Consider the following 20912-nt stretch of genomic DNA (forward strand, 5'->3'; position numbering starts at 1 on the left):
GTCTCCAGTGACCCGGTGACCCGGAATTACTGGCTGATCGGGGCCGTCAGAGACGGCCCCGAACAGCCAGAGCCTGCAGGGGTGAGGTGGCACTGGTGCCACCTCACGATCGTCCTGATTCGTCGGCCGGTTTCCCGGCCGACCAATCAGGGCGCCTGCTGCGGGTGTCACTCCCGCACCCGCTCCGCCCCTCTTCCGGAGGACGTGAGCGGGTGCGGGATGTGCACCCCGGGTGCTGGGGACCCCGATCCCCGGCGTTAATGTTGGGATTGTGGCCCCAGGAGCGACGGCGGCGGCGGTGGCGGGACTGACAGGCAGCGTCGATCAGCAGCAGCAGGAGGTGAGTGACAGCCTCCTGCTGTTGCTTAGCAACAGCTCCCAGCATGCAAAAAGGGCATGCTGGGAGCTGTAGTTATGCAACAGGAGGAGGCAGACCACCACAACTCCCAGCATTCCCTTATGGGCATGCTGGGACTTATGGTTTTGCAACAGCTGGAGGCACATTCTTTCTATGGAAAAGTGTACCTTCAGCTGTTGTGTAACTACAACTCCCAGCTTGCACAAACAGCTAAAGTGCATGCTGGGAGTTGTAGTGGTGCATCTGCTGGTTGCATAACTACAACTCCCAGCATGCCCGTTGGCTGTAGGTGACTGCTGAGAGTTGTAGTTTTGCAACAGCTGAAGGCACACTGAGTTAAGTAGCAAACCAGTGTGTCTCCAGCTGTTGCATAACTACAATCCCCAGCATCCCCAGCCAAAGTAGAATGCCTCCCGCTGTTGCATAACTACAACACCCAGCATGCCCTTCCGCTGTCCGTACATGCTGGGGGTTGTAGCTTTTGCAACAGCTGAAGGCACACCGGTTGCAAAACACTGAGTTTGTTGCCAAACTCGGTGTTTCACAACCAGTGTGCCTCCAGCTGTTGCAAAACTACAACTCACAGCATGCACTGATAGTCCGTACATGCTGGGAGTTGTAGTTTTGCAACAGCTGGATGTTCCCCCCCCCAATGTGAACGTACAGGGTACACTCACATGGGCGGAGGATTACAGTAAGTATCCGGCTGCAAGTTTGAGCTGCGTCAAATTTTCTGCTGCAGCTCAAACTGCCAGCGAGAAACTACTGTGAACCCCCCGCCCGTGCGACTGTACCCTAAAAACACTACACTACACTAACACAAAATAAAATAAAAAGTAAAAAACACTACATATACACATACCCCTACACAGCCCCCCTCCCCAATAAAAATGGAAAACGTCTGGTACGCCACTGTTTCCAAAACGGAGCCTCCAGCTGTTGCAAAACTACAACTCCCAGCATGCACTTATAGACCCTACATGCTGGGAGTTGTAGTTTTGCAACAGCTGGATGTCCGTCCCCCCGTCCCCCCCCCCCCAATGTGAACGTACAGGGTACACTCACATGGGCGGAGGATTACAGTAAGTATCCGGCTGCAAGTTTGAGCTGCGGCAAATTTTCTGCCGCAGCTCAAACTGCCAGCGAGAAACTACTGTGAACCCCCCGCCCATGCGACTGTACCCTAAAAACACTACACTACCACAAAATAAAATAAAAAGTAAAAAACACTACATATACACATTCCCCTACACAGCCCCCCTCCCCAATAAAAATGAAAAACGTCTGGTACGCCACTGTTTCCAAAACGGAGCCTCCAGCTGTTGCAAAACAACTACTCCCAGTATAACCAGACAGCCACTGACTGTCCAGGCATGCTGGGACTTTTACAACAGCTGGAGGCACCCTGTTTGGAAATCATTGGCGTAGAATACTCCTATGTCCACCCCTATGCAAGTCCCTAATTTAGGCCTCAAATGCGCATGGTGCTCTCACTTTGGAGCCCTGTCGTATTTCAAGGCAACAGTTTAGGGCCACATATGGGGTATTACCGTACTTGGGAGAAATTGTGTTACAAATTTTGGGGGGTATTTTCTGCTATTACCCTTTTTAAAAATGTAAAAATTTTGGGAAACCAAGCATTTAAGGTAAAATTATTATTTTTTTTTTACATATGCAAAAGTTGTGAATCACCTGTGGGGTATTAAGGTTCATATTACCCCTTGTTATGTTCCCCGAGGGGTCTAGTTTCCAAAATGGTATGCCATGTGGGGTTATTTTTGCTGTCCTGGCACCATAGGGGCTTCCTAAATGCGGCATGCCCCCAGAGCAAAATTTGCTTTAAAAAAGCCAAATGTGACTCCTTCTCTTCTGAGACCTGTAGTGCGCCAGCAGAGCACTTTTCACCCCCATATGGGGTGTTTTCTGAATCGGGAGAAATTGGGCTTCAAATTTTGGGGATATTTTCTGCTATTACCCTTTTTAAAAATGTAAAAATTTTGGGAAACCAAGCATTTTAGGTAAAAAAAATATATATTTTTTTACAAATGCAAAAGTCGTGAAACACCTGTAGGGTATTAAGGTTCACTTTACCCCTTTTTACGTTCCCCGAGGGGTCTAGTTTCCAAAATGGTATGCCATGTGGGTTTTTTTTGCGGTTCTGGCACCATAGGGGCTTCCTAAATGCGGCATGCCCCCAGAGCAAAATTTGCTTTCAAAAAGCCAAATGTGACTCCTTCCCTTCTGAGACCCGTAGTGCGACAGCAGAGCACTTTTCACCCCCATATGGGGTGTTTTCTGAATCGGGAGAAATTGGGCTTCAAATTTTGGGGGGTATTTTCTGCTATTATCCTTTTTAAAAATGTAAAATTTTTGGGAATCCAAGCATTTTAGGTAAAACATTTTTTTTTTTACATATGCAAAACTCGTGAATCACCTGTGGGGTATTAATGTTCACTTTACCCCTTGTTACGTTCCCCGAGGGGTCTAGTTTCCAAAATGGTATGCCATGTGGTTTTTTTTTGCTGTCCTGGCACCATAGGGGCTTCCTAAAGGTGACATGCCCCCAAAAACCATTTGTCGCTCCTTCCCTTCTGAGCCCTCTACTGCGCCCGCCGAACAATTAACATAGACATATGAGGTATGTGCTTACTCGAGAGAAATTGGGTTTCAAATACAAGTAAAAATTTTCTCCTTCCTACCAATTGCAAAAATTCAAAAATTGGGTCTACAAGAACATGCGAGTGTAAAAAATGAAGATTGTCAATTTTCTCCTTCACTTTTCTGCTATTCCTGTGAAACACCTAAAGGGTTAATACACTTATTGAATGTCATTTTGAATACTTTGGGGGTGTAGTTTTTATAATGGGGTCATTTATGGGGTATTTCTAATATAAAGACCCTTCAAATCCACTTCAAACCTGAACTGGTCCATGAAAAATAGCGAGTTTGAAAATTTTGTGAAAAATTTCCAAATTGCTGCTGAACTTTGAAGCCCTCTGGTGTCTTCCAAAAGTAAAAACTGATAAATTTTATGATGCAAACATAAAGTAGACATATTGTATATGTGAACCCAAAAATGTTTTATTTTGAATATCCATTTTCCTTACAAGCAGAGAGCTTCAAAGTTAGAAAAATGCAAAATTTTAATTTTTTTCATCAAATTTTGGGATTTTTCACCAAGAAAGGATGCAAGTTACCATAAAATTTTACCACTAAGTTAAAGTAGAATATGTCACGAAAAAACAATCTCAGAATCAGAATGATAACTAAAAGCATTCCAGAGTTATTAATGTTTAAAGTGATAGTGGTCAGAATTGCAAAAAACGCTCTGGTCCTTAAGGTGTAAAATGGCCTGGTCCTTAAGGGGTTAAACATTAAAGGGGTATTCCAGGTCAAAACTTTTTTTTTATATATCAACTGGCTCCGGAAAGTTAAACAGATTTGTAAATTACTTCTATTAAAAAATCTTAATTCTTCCAATAGTTATTAGCTTCTGAAGTTGAGTTGTTGTTTTCTTTCTAACTGCTCTCTGATGACTCACATCCCGGGAGCTGTGCAGTTCCTATGGGGATATTCTTCCATCATGTACAGCTCCCAGGACGTGACATCATCATTGAGCAGTTAGACAGAAAACTTCAGAAGCTAATAACTATTGGAAGGATTAAGATTTTTTAATAGAAGTAATTTACAAATCTGTTTAACTTTCCGAAGCCAGTTATATATATATATATATATATATATATATATATATATATATATATATATAAAGGTTTTGCCTGGAATACCCCTTTAATAACTCTGGGATGCTTTTACCTTTCATTCTGATTCTGAGATAGTTTTTTCGTGAAATATTCTACTTTATGTTAGTGGTAAAATTTTGTCGATACTTGCATAATTTCTTGGTGAAAAATTCCACAATTTGATGAAAAAACTTTGAAGCTCTCTGCTTATAAGGAAAATGAATATCCCAAACAAATTATATATTGATTCACATATACAATATGTCTACTTTATGATTGCATCATAAAGTTGACATGTTTTTACTTTTGGAAGACATCAGAGGGCTTCAAAGTATAGCAGCAATTTTCCAATTATTCACAAAATTTTCAAAATCGAGATTTTTCAGGGACCAATTGTGTTTTAAAGTGTATTTGAAGGGCCTTCATATTAGAAATACCCCACAAATGACCCCATTATAAAAAACTGCACCCATCAAAGTATTCAAAATGACATTCAAAAGGTTTGTTAACCCTTTAGGTGTTTCACAGGAATAGCAGCAAATTGAAGGAGAAAATTAAAAATCTTCCTTTTTTTACACTGGCATGTTCTTGTAGACCCAGTTATTGGATTTTTACAAGAGGTAAAAGGAGAGAAATCTTCCTAAAATGTGTAACCCAATTTATCTTGAGTAAGAAAATACCTCATATGTGTATGTCAAGTGTTCTGCGGGCAGAGTAGAGGGCTCAGAAGGGAAGGTGTGACAGTGGGATTTCGGAGAGTGAGTTTTTCTGAAATTGTTTTTTGGGGGGCATGTCATATTTAGGAAGCCCTATGGTACCAGAACAGCAAAAAACATAAAGCATACTATTTTGGAAACTACACCCCTTAAGGCACTTAACAAGGGGTCCAGTAAGCCTTAACACGCCACAGGGGTTTGACGACCTTTCGTTAAATTTGGATGTGTAAATGATTACCGCATTTATCGGCGTATAACACGCACTTTTTATGCTAAAATTTTTAGCCTGCGTGTTATACGCTGATAAGCCGCTGCAGTTCAATGATTTAAAGCGGGCACTTTAAATCAATGAACTGCAGCGGCTTTGCAGGTGCAGAGACCGCCAGCGCTGCCGGCTTCTCTGCCCTTGCCTTTCCTGGGGTCTAGAGCCCTGCTGCCGGCCCTTCTCTCCCCCTGGCTATCGGCGCCGCTGCCCGTTCTCTCCCCCTGGCTATCGGTGCCGGCGCCCCATTGCTATGCACGGCGCGGCGCAATGATGTCACTCGTCATTGCGCCGTGCAGTGCATAGCAACAACGTATGGGACGCACACCGGAGGCCTGAAGCAGCGCGGACCCGACCCCGGCAACAGGTAATTATACAACCGGGGATGGGGGAGGCAACGGGGCAGCGGCGCCGGCAATGGGTGCTGCTGCCCCTTCTCTCCCCCTGACTATCGGCGCCACTGCCCCATTGCCGGCGCCGCTTCTCTCCGCCTGGCTATCGGCGCCGGCAATGGGGTGCCGGCACCGATAGTCAGGGGAAGAGAACGGGCAGCGGCGCCGATAGCCAGCGGGAGAGAAGGGCTGGCAGCAGGGCACTAGACCCCAGGAAAGGCAGGGGGAGAGAAGCGGGCAGCGATGGCTTCTCTCCCCCTGCCTTTCCTGGGGGTGTATCGAGGGATACGCATGCACACACACGCACCCTCATTTTACCAAGGATATTTGGGTAAAAAACTTTTTTTACCCAAATATCCTTGGTAAAATGAGGGTGCGTGTTATAGGCCGGTAAATACAGTATTTATTTTTTCACTAAAATGCTAGTTTTCCCTCAAATTTTTTTTTTTTTTTTACAAGGGATAATAGGACAAAATGCCCCCTCAAAATGTGTAACCCCATCTCATCTGAGTATGGAAATACCCCATGTTAGGACATAAAATGCTTTGCGGGCGAACTACAATGCTCAGAAGAGAAGGAGTCACATTTGGCTTTTGAAAAGCAAATTTTGATGAAATGGTTTTTGGGGGGCATGTCACATTTAAGAAGCGCCTATGGTGCCAGAACAGCAAAAAAAATAAAAAACACATGGCATACTATTTTGGAAACTACACCCCTCAAGGCACGTAACAAGGGGTCCAGTGAGCCTTAACACCCCACAGGTGTTTGACGACTTTTCGTTAAAGTTGGATGTGTAAATGATTTATTTATTATTTTCATTAAAATGCTAGTTTTCCCTCAAATAAATTTTTTTTTACAAGGGATAATAGGACAAAATGCCCCCCAAAATTTGTAACTTCATCTCTTCTGAGTATGGAAATACCCCATGTATGGATGTCAAGTGCTCTGCTGGCGCACTACAATGCTCAGATGAGGAGCGCCATTGAGCTTTTGGGAAAAAAAATAGTTTGGAATGGAAGTCAGGGGCCATGTGCGTTTACAAAGTCCCCCGTGCTGCCAGAACAGTGGACCCCCCCACATGTGACCCTATTTTGGAAACTACACCCCTCACAGAATTTAATTAATTTAATAAGGGGTGCAGTGAGTATTTACACCCCACTGGCATTTGACAGATCTTTGGAACAGTGGGCTGTGCAACTGAAAAATAAAATTTTTCATTTTCACGGATCACTGTTCCAAAACTCTGCCAGACACCTGTGGGGCATAAATGCTCACTGTACCCCTTATTACATTACGTGAGGGGTGTAGTTTCCAAATTGGGGTCACATGTGGGGGGGTCCATTGTTCTGGCACTATGAGGGCTTTGTAAACCCACGTGGCCTTCAATTCCGGACAAATTTTTTCTTCAAAATCCCAATGGTGCTCCTTCTCTTTTGAGCATTGTAGTTCGCTGGCAGAGCACTTTACATCCACATATGGGGTATGATCTTACTCAGAAGAAATGGGGTTACAAATTTTGGGGGCTTTTTTCCTATTTTCCCTTGTGAAAATGAAAAATTTAGGTTAACACCAGCATTTTAGGGTAACACCATCCAACTTTAAAGAATTTTCAACACCTGTGGGGTGTTAAGGCTCACTATACCCCTTGTTACGTTCCGTGAGGTGTGTAGTTTCCAAAATGGGGTCACATGTGGGTATATCTTTTTTGCGTTTATGTCAGAACCGCTGTAAAATCAGCCACCCCTGTGCAAATCACCAATTTAGGCCTCAAATGTACATAGTGCACTCTCACTCCTGAGCCTTGTTGTGCGCACGCAGAGCATTTTACGCCCACATGTGGGGTATTTCCATATTTCCAAATTGCGTAAAAATTTTGGGGATCTTTTTTTCCTTTTAATGCTTGTGAAAATAAAAAGTATAGGGCAACACCAGCATGTTAGTGTAAACATTTTTATTTTTTACACTAACAAGCCGGTGTAACCCCCAACTTTTCCTTTTCATAAGGGGTAAAAGGAGAAAAAGCCCCCCAAAATTTGTAGTGCAATTTCTCCCGAGTACGGAAATACCCCATTTGTGGCCCTAAACTGTTTCCTTGAAATACGACAGGGCTCAGAAGTGAGAGAGCTCAATGCGCATTTGAGGACTAAATTAGGGATTGCATAGGGGTGGACATAGGGGTATTCTATGCCAGTGATTCCCAAACAGGGTGCCTCCAGCTGTTGCTAAATTCCCAGCATGCCTGGACAGTCAGTGGCTGTCCGGAAATGCTGTGAGTTGTTGTCTTGCAACAGCTGGAGGCTCTATTTTGGAAACACTGCCATACAATGCGTTTTTCATTTTTATTGGGGGGGGGGGCAGTGTAAGGGGGTGTATATGTAGTGTTTTACCCTTTATTAAGTGTTAGTGTAGTGTTTTTAGGGTATATTCGCACTGGCGTGTTACGGTGAGTTTCCCGCTAGGAGTTTGCGCTGCGGCGAAAAATTTGCCGCAGCCCAAACTTCAAGCAGGAAACTTACTGTAAACCTGCCTTTGTGAATGTACCCTGTACGTTCACATGGGGGGCAAACCTCCAGCTGTTTCAAAACTACAACTCCCAGCATGTACTGACAGACCATGCATGCTGGGAGTTGTACTTTTGCAAAAGCTGGAGGCACACTGGTTGGAAAACCTTCAGTTAGGTTCTGTTACCTAACTCAGTATTTTCCAACCAGTGTGCCTCCAGCTGTTGCAAAACTACAACTCCCAGCATGTACTGATTTTTTTAAAATAAAAATAATTTACAAATCTGTTCAACTTTCTGGCATCAGTTGATGTAAAAAAAAAAAAAAAAGTTTTCTTCCGGAGTACCCCTTTAAGTGCTTTCACTATACAAAGACATGTTCTGGAATGTTATTATATACTTTGATGAAGGTGAATTCAGGGCCAACATAACATAAAGCCACTTAGGCTTTAGGGACCTGAGTTGGGGCAGAAAACTTCAGATCCCCAGCTACGCATTTTAACCCTGCCTTTTCGTGTCACTAGCAATGGATGTTCTCAAGAACCCAAAAGCAGTCTGTCCTGGCTGACACCAATGTGTGTATGTGGGAGGTACTTGCCAGGGGGACAGAAAGAGGAGAAATGGGGGCTGTCAGGCCAGCAGATATGGCAACAGAGCAGAGGACATGGTGTGAGATTGGAACAAAGCAGGAGAGATGAGAACAGTCTAAGCTGAGGTGAGAGGGACAATTAGAGGTGGCCAGTTCAGGGAAGAACTGCAAACACATAAGATGGGCACAGAGCAAAGGAGATGGGACAGTCAGAGCAGGATAGATGGGGACAGAGCAAGTGACATAGGTAGATGGGCACAGAGCTGAGTAGATGGGTACAATACTAGGACATGGTGCGATGAGGACAAAGTAGTGGAGATTGGCCCAACACCAGACATGGTGAGATAAGGACAGAACAAAGGAGATGGGACATTCAGAGAAGGAGAGATAGGGACACAGCAAGGGACATGGGCAGATGGGCACAAAGCTGAGTAGACAGGGACAACACAGAGGATATGGCCAGATAGAGAGTGAGCAGGGGGCATGAGGAAGGCAGTGATTGTGGTGTTGTCGGAGGGAGGTAGCAGGGTGGGGAGCACCAAAATGCACGGAGGCCTATGTACACAAAAATCCTTGCACCGGCCCTTGATGTCAAAGCTGTGAGTCGAGACAACTCAAGTCTTTAACTTCTAAATGCAATCAAGAATGCTTAATCTCTCATGAAAAATGTAAAACAATCTACTAAATAGGATGCAAAGTATATTAAAAAAGCATATACGTTTTAGGGACATCTGGTGACAGGGACAGGGATCCAAACACTGTATCAGTTTTCTTTTGAGGTGCCATACTTTTGTTAACATTACTGTTTATTACCATGGATTACATACAGAGATATTCATGAGCTGCAGCTCCGGACCACTTAATGCCAGTAAGTTACAGCGTTGTATCTTTGCACAGTATTGGTCTGTAATCAGGATTTGATTACACTAGAATCTGCAGCTTCAAATCTTTGTTGTGACAGCTTCATTACCAAAATCAACATGTACAGTTTTTCCTAAGATTCATTTTGGGTCCAGTTCACTAGTGCTAAGGCTACATTCACACTGCATTAAAGGGGTACTCCGGTGAAAACCTTTTTTCTTTTAAATCAACTGGTGTCAGAAAGTTAAACATATTTGTAAATTATTTCTATTAAAAAATCTTAATCCTTCCAGTACTTATTAGCTGATGAATGCTACAGAGGAAATTCCTTTCTTTTTGGAACACTGATGACATCACGAGCACAGTGCTCTCTGCTGACATCTCTATCCATTTTAGGAACCATGCATAGCAGATGTATGCTAAGGGCAGCATGGTGGCTTAGTGGTTAGCACCGCTGCCTTGCAGCACTGGGGCCTTGGGTTCAAATCCCACTAAGGAAATAAATAAATAAACACTTATTATTATTATAATAATGTCAGCAGAGAGCACTGTGCTCGTGATGTCATCAGAGAGCATTATAAAAAGAAAAGAATTTCCTCTGTAGTATTCAGCAGCTAATAAGTACAGGAAAGATTAAGATTTTTTAATAGAAGTTATGTAAAAATCTGTTTAACTTTCCGGAGCCAGTTGATTTAAAAGAAAAAAGGTTTTCACTGGAGTACCCCTTTAAGGGCTTCATCAGAGGTATCCATTGGCATCATGACAAGAATGGGATGCCATTCATTTAAATGGTCCAAAAGGAGTCACCTAATGACTTTGTTCGGACCATAGTCAATACTTTTAGCAGGTTCCACATCGCAGTCCGGTGCATTGTCCAGTCTATTTAAAATAGCATATATGGCCCAAATTAAGTAAATTAATGACTCCGTTCGAGTCATTCAAATGAATGGCACCTGCTACTCTATGCTACATATGTCTATATGTCAGTATGGTGGCCAGTACGGATGGCGTATCCCCGTACATTTCTCCTGCCCTGTCAGGCAAAGTCCCTCCATGTCCCCAGGCGCCCCTCCCCTACAGTGTAACCCCTATTGTATATATGTTTTTATTACTAGTGTACTGTTGCTTTAAATATTATACCATATGGGATCCTTTCTACGCCCCTATAAAACCAGGGGAGGGGCTGTAATCTCTCTCTTGTTCCTGAGGTCCAGTTCAATCAGGACGTCTCATAGTATGTTCAGAGCATTGGAGGCCTCAAGCCTAAAGTCTGCAGCCACAAAGTCAGCTCAAAGTAATCAAAGTCATTTTCATATCAATTGTCAAGTTTTCTATGTAGTCACAAAGAATCTCTACATACTGCAAGTCCCAGCAATCCTGCGAGGTCCCCCTGTTTCACTGGTCACCTCCTTGGGATATTGGCTGCACTGCATAGACTGTATCACCTTTGTACCCTCAGTAAAGCTACCGTTGTCTATAACTTGGCGTCGGTGTCTTCATTGCCTCGTGCCTAGCCCAGAACCAGCGGTATTACCTTCGGGTTAAGGCTAAACCACGCCCTGGCGTCATGACAAGAAGGGGTTAATAACAAATTCCCCCAGGGTTACAACATCTACCCTGCATTGCACCCGCTATACCACATCTGCACCCCGTTCCCATCATGATGACGACAAATGTATTACAAATGTAAAGAAGGGATGCAGCATGAATGCAGAACTGCTGCAGAAGTTCTTATACTGTGTTTCACTTCTGACATTATTATATAATATGCATTATAAACATTGTCTCAATCATCTTCATGCTAAATCTTCACGTGACGCTGTCAAACCTTTCATACATTCCTGGCATTTACGTGGTTAATAGCACCCATGTGCAAAGTGCTTTGTATCTGCACAGAACACAATGCAGATCTGTGTGTTCACTGCGAGAAATCCATTAGGTCACAGGAGACGGCCTACACTGGGACTACACAGGCTGCCTGTCCCATATAGGAAGTTTGGCAACAAGCTTTAGACGACTAGGTGTGGCTACAAAGCTTCTTATCTTCATGGTGCATGGAGATTTGTTTCTTCTTCTAGGGTGTGTGGGCGAGGCCTAATACTACACTTTCAATGTAACCTGTGCTAGAAGTTCTGTGGTTTAGAGCTGTGAGAGTGCCAAGGAAATCTCTGCTGACAACAGAAGGTCTTGTTTCCTCATTCACAGTAAGTTCCTATGACTATATATCTTACATTGTGAATTGCCGATGCTTAATATAACACATTGAGATTATACTGGATGCACAGGTACACGAATATACAGGTGAGCTGATCACGTGACCATGCGAGTGATTCAAACAGGTGGAGTTACATTCATAAAAATACAAGTTCTGGAATAAAGCTGACTGTATGGGGTATGTGGTTTAAATCCATGTCTATTATAGATGTTCACACTGGACTGAAATGCTGCAGATTTGCTACAGACTTGTTGCAGCTTTTCTCAATTAACTTTAACTAAGGAAGTAAAAATCTGCAGCAAATCCTTTACAGATCTGCAGCATTTCAGCCCTGTGTGAACATACGCTTACTGTCATTCCATTTTAAAGGAGGCAAAAGGTAATCATTTTACCATGATGTTGCGTAAAAATGCTGCATTTAGTAGAAATGGCAGTAAAACATGAGTTGTGTGAATAGACTCTAATGTGAATCTATCTCTGAAAGGAGATTTTACAAAATAAGGGGAGGAAAAGCTGTAATAAGTTCACTTATCCTCTTATTTTGTTATATTGCAATCTCTTGCTGATAGTAGCACCCCAGTTGTTACTTTACTGGTGAGCCCCCCCCAATCTTTCTTCTTGAAAGGAGATTTTGTCTGCAGCGAGCGCCACTGAAATTATAGGTGTTAGGACTGAGCGGACGTGCGTGGTCTTCGTAGACAGCAATGCAGTCTTAGCAGAATTCCGCCAAAAGATTTTAACTTTTTTTTGCGAGTCCTGATTCCTACATTTTTCGGCAGAATTGTTTGCCGTGGAAATTACAGTGTGAACAGTGCAGCAAAATCCCACTGAAAAACTATGGAACTCTGCTGCAAGTAGAATTACGCGGCAGGAATTCAGCAGTTTATTGCCTAAATAGGTTGTTTCCCAACCAGGGTGCCTCCAGCTGTTGCTAAACTACAACTTCCAGCATGCCCGGACAGCCAAAGGCTGTCCGCGCATGCTGGAAGTTGTGGTTTTGCAACAGCTGGAGGCACTCTGGTTGGAAAACACTGACATAAATAGTAATAACACTGGCCTAAAATAGTAATTGTGTCTGCGGCACATAGGGTTATTCTATACAGGCTACTGTCAGGCTCCTGACATCACTACTTACCTTTGCATCACTACTTACCACCTTAGGGTTTGTTCATATGAGCTGTCCCACAGCGTATTTTACGCTGCGGATCCGCCGCTGAAGGGACCAATGCATGGTGGCTTTACAAGTGCCTGCTTGGAGTGGCAATACGCCGCTACGACCAGACACACTGCGATGTGCGAGTCGCAGCATGCATGCGCAGTATACTCGCACATCGCGGCAGCTCTCAGCCTAGCGCATAGAGCAGGAAGAGCGTCCGCAATGTGCGAGAGTATACTGCACATGCGCAACGACTTACACATTGCTTCAGTGTGTCTGCTCGTAGCGGCATATTGAAGGCACATGTAAAGCCACCATGCAGCGGTCCTTCAGTGGCAGATCCGCAGCATAAAATACGCTGTGGGTCTGCTCGTGTGAACGTACTCTAACACTCCGTGGGTCAGACGCTTTGCATTCAACACAGGGAGTGGTACTCTGAAAGCAGTGAAAAACTGCTACAAGGGTACAAAATTGGCATTTCCACACAGACGTAAAAGCATCAGAAAAGGCGCCAGGAAAAAAAAAAAAAAAAAAAAGCTGTGGCAGTTTTTGTGGCTACACAGCGACTTTTTTGCAACTGTCTATCAGACGACTTTATTACTGTTGCAATTAGTCAAATTGCAGGAGTTGCAAGGAGGTCACAGTATGTGCGACTTTTTTTTTTTTTTTTGTGACTGTACTATTACACCACATTGACAATCATTAGATACGATGTCGCAATGCAGTCACATATTCCTGTCATGCGATTAAAGTAGCTGTGTAGACAGCTTTATCCTTCGACAGGCTGGAAGTGCTGGGATCAGCTCATCACCAGGGTATAAGAGTACATTCCCACGCGGCGTATTTGCTGCTGCGTATTTTATTTTCTCTGTTGAAGTCAATGGGTAGGAAAATACGCAGCACCAAATACGCAGCAAATACGCAGCAAAATACGCCATGTGGTAATGCACCCTTAAAGGGTATGTTCACGTAGCAGATTTTTTGCAGAATGTCCGGCCAAAATCTTTCCAGCAGCCATTCCTCAGAAAGCATGCCCTGGCTGAAATGTGCAGTCTCCATAGACAGCAATGCATATCCGAGCTAATTCCAGACATGTCAATTCTTTCTGCAGAGCCTGGAATTTAGAAACATCTGGCATGTAAATTCTGCTGTGAGTTGAGTGCAACAGAACCCCATTGATGGGATGATCACACGTAACGGATTTTCAACGGATTTTCCACAGTTTTGAGACTGCTGACTTATTGTCAGTGGAATAACCACTGTTCCAAAAAGGAACAGTATACATGTATACACATCAAGAAGTGCTGTGGCCCATGAGAGACGCCACTCCAACACGTGTTTTAGTGTAGCCTTAATTTAGGATACATAGGGTTGGTGCCAGCAGCCACTAAGGAAGCCTAGCAACTTAAGATTCCCTTTTTTACTTGCAGTAAGTGAGGCTTATATTGGCCCTATTCTCAGTTCAACTATAGTTGCTTCACGGTTACTCTTGCTGTGCGTCTATTCTCTGTAACATTTATGTTTTTGTTTAATTCTTCCTGTACTGTAACCTGTACATTTTACCTGCATATGACATATATATATAAATCATTTTTTTTTCTATACTTTGAAGTTTTGGGTACATAGGGGAAAATGTATGAAAACCTGTGCAGAGGAAGAGTGGTGCAGTTGCCCATAGCAACCAATCATCTGAAAGAAAAAAGGAAAAAAACGATCTGATTGGTAGCTATGGGCATATGCATAAATCTCACCCATAGTCCACATTATTGTGTGCATCATTCCTATGCTGTGATATCATGTGGCATTCCAGGAGAGCTTTTGGAATTTCTGTGGATTACAAAGTATTGTAATCTTTATTTATAGATACATAGTTTATAAGGTTGTCAAAAGTCCATTAAAGGGGTATTCCGGGCAAAAACATTTAATAGCGGATAAGATGTCTGATCGCGGAGGGACCACTGCTGAGACCCCCTTTGGATAGGGGATAAAATGTTTTTGCCCGGAATACCCCTTTAAGTTCAACCTATAGCCATACTGTGTTGATCAAGAAGCAGGCAAAACAAAAACCATGACACAGATGCTAATTGCCCGGTAAAATTATTTCCCGACTCCAATATGCCAATCAGAATAAATCCCTGGATCAACATTCTATCTCCAAAAATCTAGAATCCATAATTTGAAATATTTTAAACTTGTTTGAGTCAGACATCACAACACCATGTGGTAGAGGGTTCCATAGTCTCATTGCACTGACAATAATGAGTCCACATATGTGATGGCAATGATGAAACCTTCTTTCTTCTAGATGTAGAAAAGGCCCCCTTGTCATGGTTAAAGGGGTACTCAGCCCCTAGACATCTTATCCCCTATCTAAAGATGTCCCCGCACTCTCCCCTGCAATCTCTCCTGCAGCACCCCTGTCATCTGGTGCACGGAGCGAGCATGCTGGTAGTTGTAGTTCGGCAACATCTGACCCTTCAGATGTTGCCGAACTACAACTCCCAGCATGTCTGGGCATGCTTGGAGTTGAAGTTTTGCAACATCTGGAGGGCTACACTTTGGACACCACTATAAAGTGGTCTCCAAACTGTTCTCCTCCAGTTGTTGCATAACTACAACTCCCAACATGCCCTTCGGCTGTCTGGGCATGCTGAAATTTGTAGTTTTGTGACAGCTGGAGGCACACTGGTTGTGAAACACTGAGATAAGTAACAAACTCTGTGTTTTGCAACCAGTGTGCCTCCAGCTGTTGCATAACTACAACCCCCAGCACGCATGGAGAGCAAAAGGGCATGCTGGGAGTTGTCGTTTTGTGACAGCTGGAGGTTTGACCCCCCCCCCCCTGTTTGTGTACAAGGGCAAGGGATTTACAATGGGTTTCTTGCTGCAAGTTTGAGATTCAGCAAATTTTCTGCTGCAGCTCAAACAGTGGGTGGGAAACTCACTGTGAACCCCCGCCCGTGTGAATGTACCCTAAAAACACTACACAAAATAAAGGGTAAAACACTACATATACCCCTACACAGTTGCACCCCCCCCCCCCATAAAAATAAAAAACATATGGTACAGCACTGTTGCCAAAACGGAGCTTCCAGCTGTAGCAAAACCACAACACCCAGTATTACTGGACAGCCATTGACTGTCCAGGCATGCTGGGAGTTTTGCAACAGCTGGAGGCACCCTGTGTGGGAAACACTGCTGTAGGGTAATTTTGATATCTGAGGCAAGTCTTATTCCTGCATCCGGGTCCGTCCCTATGCAAATCCCTAATTTAAGCCTCAAAATGCGCATGGCGCTCTCTCACTCCGGAGCCTTGTCGTATTTCAAGGCAACAGTTTAGGGCCACATATGGGGTATTTCCCCACTCGGGAGAAATTTCCTTACAAATTTTGGGGGTCTTTCTCCTTTCACCCCTTATGAAAAGGTAAAGTTGGGGTCTACTCCAGCATGTTATTTAAAAAAAACAAAAAAATTTTACACTAACAGGCTGGTGTTGTACAGACATAACCCATGTGTAGATTTAAAATGCTCTGCGGGCGCACAACAAGGCTCAGGAGTGAAAGCGCCATGTACAATTGAGGTGATTGCACGGGGGTGGCTGATTGTTACAGTGGTTCTGACATAAGAGAAGGAGCACCATTGGGCTTTTGGAGAGAGACTGTGTCTGGAATTGAACGCCATGTGCGTTTACAAAGCCCCTGTGGTGCCAGAACAGTGGACCCCCCCCCCCACATGTGACCCTATTTTGGAAACTACACCCCTCTCATAATGTAATAAGGGGTACAGTGAGCATTTACACCCCACAGGTGTCTGACAGATTTTTTTGAACAGTGGTCCGTGAAAATGAAAAATGTTATTTTATATTTGCAAAGCCCAATGTTCAAAAGATCTGTCAAATGCCAGTGGGGTGTAAATGCTCACTGCACCCCTTATAAAATTATGTGAGGGGTGTAGTTTCCGAAATAGGGTCACATGTGGGGGGGTCCATTGTTCTGGTACCACGGGGGCTTTGTAAACACACATGGCCCCCGACTTCCATTCCAAACAAATTCTCTCTCCAAAAGCCCAATGGCGCTCCTTCTCTTCTGATTATTGTAGTTCACCCACAGAGCACTTTACATCCACATATGGGGATAACATTTTTGGGGTATTTTTCTCCTATTACCCCTTGTGAAAATGAAAAAATTGGGGTAACACCAGCATTTTAGTGGAAAATAAAAAAATTCAGTTACACATCCAACTTTAACGAAAAGTCATCAAACACCTGTGGGGGGTTAAGGCTCCCTGTACCCCTTGTTACATTCATATAGTAGTGTAGTTTCCAAAATAGTATGCCATGTGTGTGTTTTTTTTCTGTTCTGGCACCATAGGGGCTTCCTAAATGTGACATGCCCCCCAAAAACCATTTCAGAAAAACTCGCTCTCCAAAATCCCATTGTCGCTCCTTCCCTTCTGAGCCCTCTACCGCAGAGCCCTTTACATACACATATGAAGTATGACCTTACTCGAGAGAAATTGGGTTACAAATTTTAGGGAGATTTCTCTCCTTTTACCCCTTGTAAAAATTCAAAAACTGGGTCTACAAGAACATGTGAGTGTAAAAAAATTAAGATTTAGAATTTTCTCCTTCACTTTGCTGCTCTTCGTGTGAAATACCTAAAGGGTTAACACACTTTCTGAATTTCATTTTGAATACTTTGATAGGTGCAGTTTTTATAATGGGGTCGTTTATGCGGTATTTCTAATATGAAGGCCCTTCAAATCCACTTCAAAACTGAACTGGTCCCTGAAAAATTCAGATTTTGAAAAATGTGAAAAATTTGAAAATTGCTCTAATTGTTCTTGGAAAATGAAAAATTTTCAGCAAATTTGGGAATTTTTCACCAAGAAATGATGCAAGTATTGATGAAAATTTACCACTAACATAAAGTAAAATATGTCACGAAAAAATTGTCTCTGAATCAAAATGAAAAGTAAAAGCATTCCAGAGTTATTAAAGCTTAAAATAACTCTGTAGCTCAGGTCCTTAAGGTGAAAATGGGCTGGGTCCTAAAAGGGTTAACACTTAATTTGCCATGTTTGTAGCCAAGCCTCCAGCTTCCCCAGATCCCTCTGTAGTGTTTTACTTTTTATTTTGTGGTAGTGTAATGTAGTGTTTTTATGGTACATTCACATGGGCGGGGGTTTACAGCAAGTCTACCGCTGGGAGTTTGAGCTGCGGTGGAAAATTTGCTGCATCCCAAACTTGCAGCGGGAAACTCTCTATAAACCCCTGCCCATGTAAATGTACCCTGTACATTCACATGGGGGGGGGGGGGCAAACCTCCAGCTGTTGCAAAACTACAACTCCCAGCATGTACGGTCTGTCAGTGCATGCTGGAAGTTGTAGTTTGCAACAGCTGGAGGCACACTGATTGCGAAAGGAGTCAGGTAACAAACTCTGTGTTTTGCAACCAGTGTGCCTACAGCTGTTGCAAAACTACAACTCTCAGCATGCACTGACAATAGTTATGCTGAAGGCACAACTACAACTCCCAGCCTGCCCTTTGGCTGTGCATGCTGGGAGTTGTTTCTTGGCAATAGCAGGAGGCGAACAGGCCTCATCTCCTGCTGTATTATGCCGACGCTGCTCCTGCCGCTGCTGTCCCAATCCAGTAGGCAGTTAGTACCCCTAGATTAGACCCCCCCACCCCCAGTAGGCAGGTGGTACCCCAGATTAACCCCCAGTAGACAGGTAGTACCCCCAGATTAACCCCCAGTAGGTAGGTAGTACTCCTAGATTAACCCCCTAGTAGGCAGGTGGTACCCCCAGATTAGACCCCCCCCCCAAAGTAAACCTTTAGTCCCAGATTACCCCCCCCCAGTAGGTAGTACCCCTAGATTGACCCCCAGTAGGCAGGTAGCACCCCTAGATCAACTCCCAGTCTGCAGGTGGTACCCCCAGATTAACCCCCCTGTAGAAAGGTAGTACCCCCAGATTATACCCCCCTCCCCCCAAGTAGACAGGTAGTACCCCCAGATTAGACCCCCCAGTAGAAAGGTAGTACCCCCAGATTATACCCTCCCCCCAGTAGACAGGTAGTGCATCCAGATTAGACACCTTCCAAACCCAATCCCCCCCCCCACCCGGCTGGTACCTTTTGTTGTTGGGATTAAGGGCAGCACAGCTGTGCACGGCGGATGGCCGCCACATAATGACGCTCGCTCACGTTACGATCTCAGAATACCTCGGCATCAGGGCGTAGTGACGCCGGCCCTTGAATTCTGGGAGCGTGACGTGAGCGACCGTCAATACACGGCGGCCGGCCCTTATCTGGGGGAAGGCATATGGCACTTCACTGGGGGCGGGGCCCCCTGAGTCCCCAGCAGTTAAAGTTACAGGTGAGCGAATTCGGGCCACAAAAAAGGGAGCCAGGAGGGCGAGCATCTTTACTCCCTGCCTCCCGCTCCACTGGCTCTCGCTCTGACCTCATGTCATGTGAGGGGGGGCCCGCCAGCCTTTCAAAGGGCGGCGGGCCCCTGTGCAGTTGAACCGGCTGCACAGGCGATATGTCCGCCCCTGCTGGATATCCTATGAATAAAGCTTGAAAATAGATTTTTATTGTATATTATAGTATTGGACATTTTGTTGTCTCTTGAGCATATTACAACTTATCATTCTGAGGAGATTCAACGTCCGCTTTTTACAATGCCATATAGAAAAATATAAAGACGTTCTTGTCATCACCTATTCATATAGCTATTCTTTCCAGACTAGAACAACAATGTTAAAGTAAATTCAACTTCTGCCATTTACATTGCAGCCACCTTGATTGTTGTCATCACCTATATATATTTGTCACCAGACTAACCTTAAAACTACAAGGTGTTGTGAAATCCCAAACTAAAGCTCACCATAAAAATAACAGCTATCCCCTTGAACCACCTTTAACAAACAAGCAGGCTGTTACTAAGTATAAGTGGCCATCCACCTTACTCTTATTTTACATGAGTGTATAGGTCAGTGTTTCCCAACCAGGGTGCCTCCAGCTGTTGCAAAATGACAACTCCCAGCATGCCGTTGGCTGTCCGGGCTTGCTGGGAGTTGTAGTTTTGCATCAGCTTGTGGCACCCTGGTTGGGAAGCACATGTATAGGTATACATCTTTAATATAGATGAAAAATATGTATATACACTTATTGACAAAAAAGTAGGAATTGTTAGAATTGAATGAAACTTTATATGTGGGAATGTTAAAATCATGTATGTAAGTGATTTACAATATTAGAGCGGAAGGATACGTTTTTTTGGGGGGCCACCTCTAGCCTGGATGAAATACAGTTAGACATGGAGACATGCAGGCTCAATATAGTATCCTGAGGCACAGTCTCCCATAGATGTTGCAGCTGGGCCTGTGGATCCTGCATACTCGTAGATTGCCAAAGCTGGCTTGCCATAAATGATCAATTGGCAAGAAATCTGGCAGGCCAAGAGAATGTTGCAATCTGACAATCTGAATCTCAAACAGAACCTGGACTTGTCACTAAAGACAATATTGTTCCAGTCTGCAGCAGTCCAGGCCATTGGTTCACAAAACCATTGCAAACAAAGGTGATGATGGATGTCAACGGCAGGACGCGTAATGGGCACCATTAGGAAACTACAGAAGCGGCTTGTGCTTGTCGGTGAGTGGAACAATTATCTCTCGTGTTCCTGCGGAGTCTTATTATGTGTGTATTTCCTCACATAACCCCTGAATACCTTAGAGTGGGCAATTCATTAAAACTACCACCCTGCTTTTCTCAGTTGAATGATGCGCCCTCTGTCTGTCAACTAGGCAAAATGTCTTTGAGTGTGTTGTTGAGGCATGGGTAGCAGTCGGCAATCCCTCACTAAGAGGTACACGACCCAAAATCAGCCTGTGATACTTTATATGGCAGTAGTAGTAGCACTTTTATGGCCTCTTGTGGCAACACAGTGTCTAGTCAGACCCCACCTGTATTATTTGCATATCTGGCTGAGACCGCATGCAGAGTTTTGCTGCAATCCATTGTTTCTAGATTCAAATCAACTAATACCAGAAAGTTAAACAGATTTGTAAATTACTTCAGTTTAAAAATCTTAATCCTTCCAGTACTTTTCAG

General features: G+C 43.9%; 1 protein-coding gene across 1 annotated transcript in view; it reads left to right on the forward strand.

Moving 5' to 3' along the window:
• The first annotated feature begins 11421 nt into the window (after positions 1-11421).
• The window catches only part of ATP10B (ATPase phospholipid transporting 10B (putative)), a 479113-nt gene continuing 469622 nt past the window's right edge, over positions 11422-20912 (forward strand). The window contains exon 1 of the mRNA XM_056516674.1: positions 11422-11622. The gene's annotated coding sequence lies outside the window, so the exon portion shown is untranslated. The remainder of the gene's footprint in view (positions 11623-20912) is intronic.

The sequence above is a fragment of the Hyla sarda genome, chromosome 4, assembly GCF_029499605.1.
Source record: "Hyla sarda isolate aHylSar1 chromosome 4, aHylSar1.hap1, whole genome shotgun sequence".
NCBI classification, from domain to species: Eukaryota; Metazoa; Chordata; class Amphibia; order Anura; family Hylidae; genus Hyla; species Hyla sarda.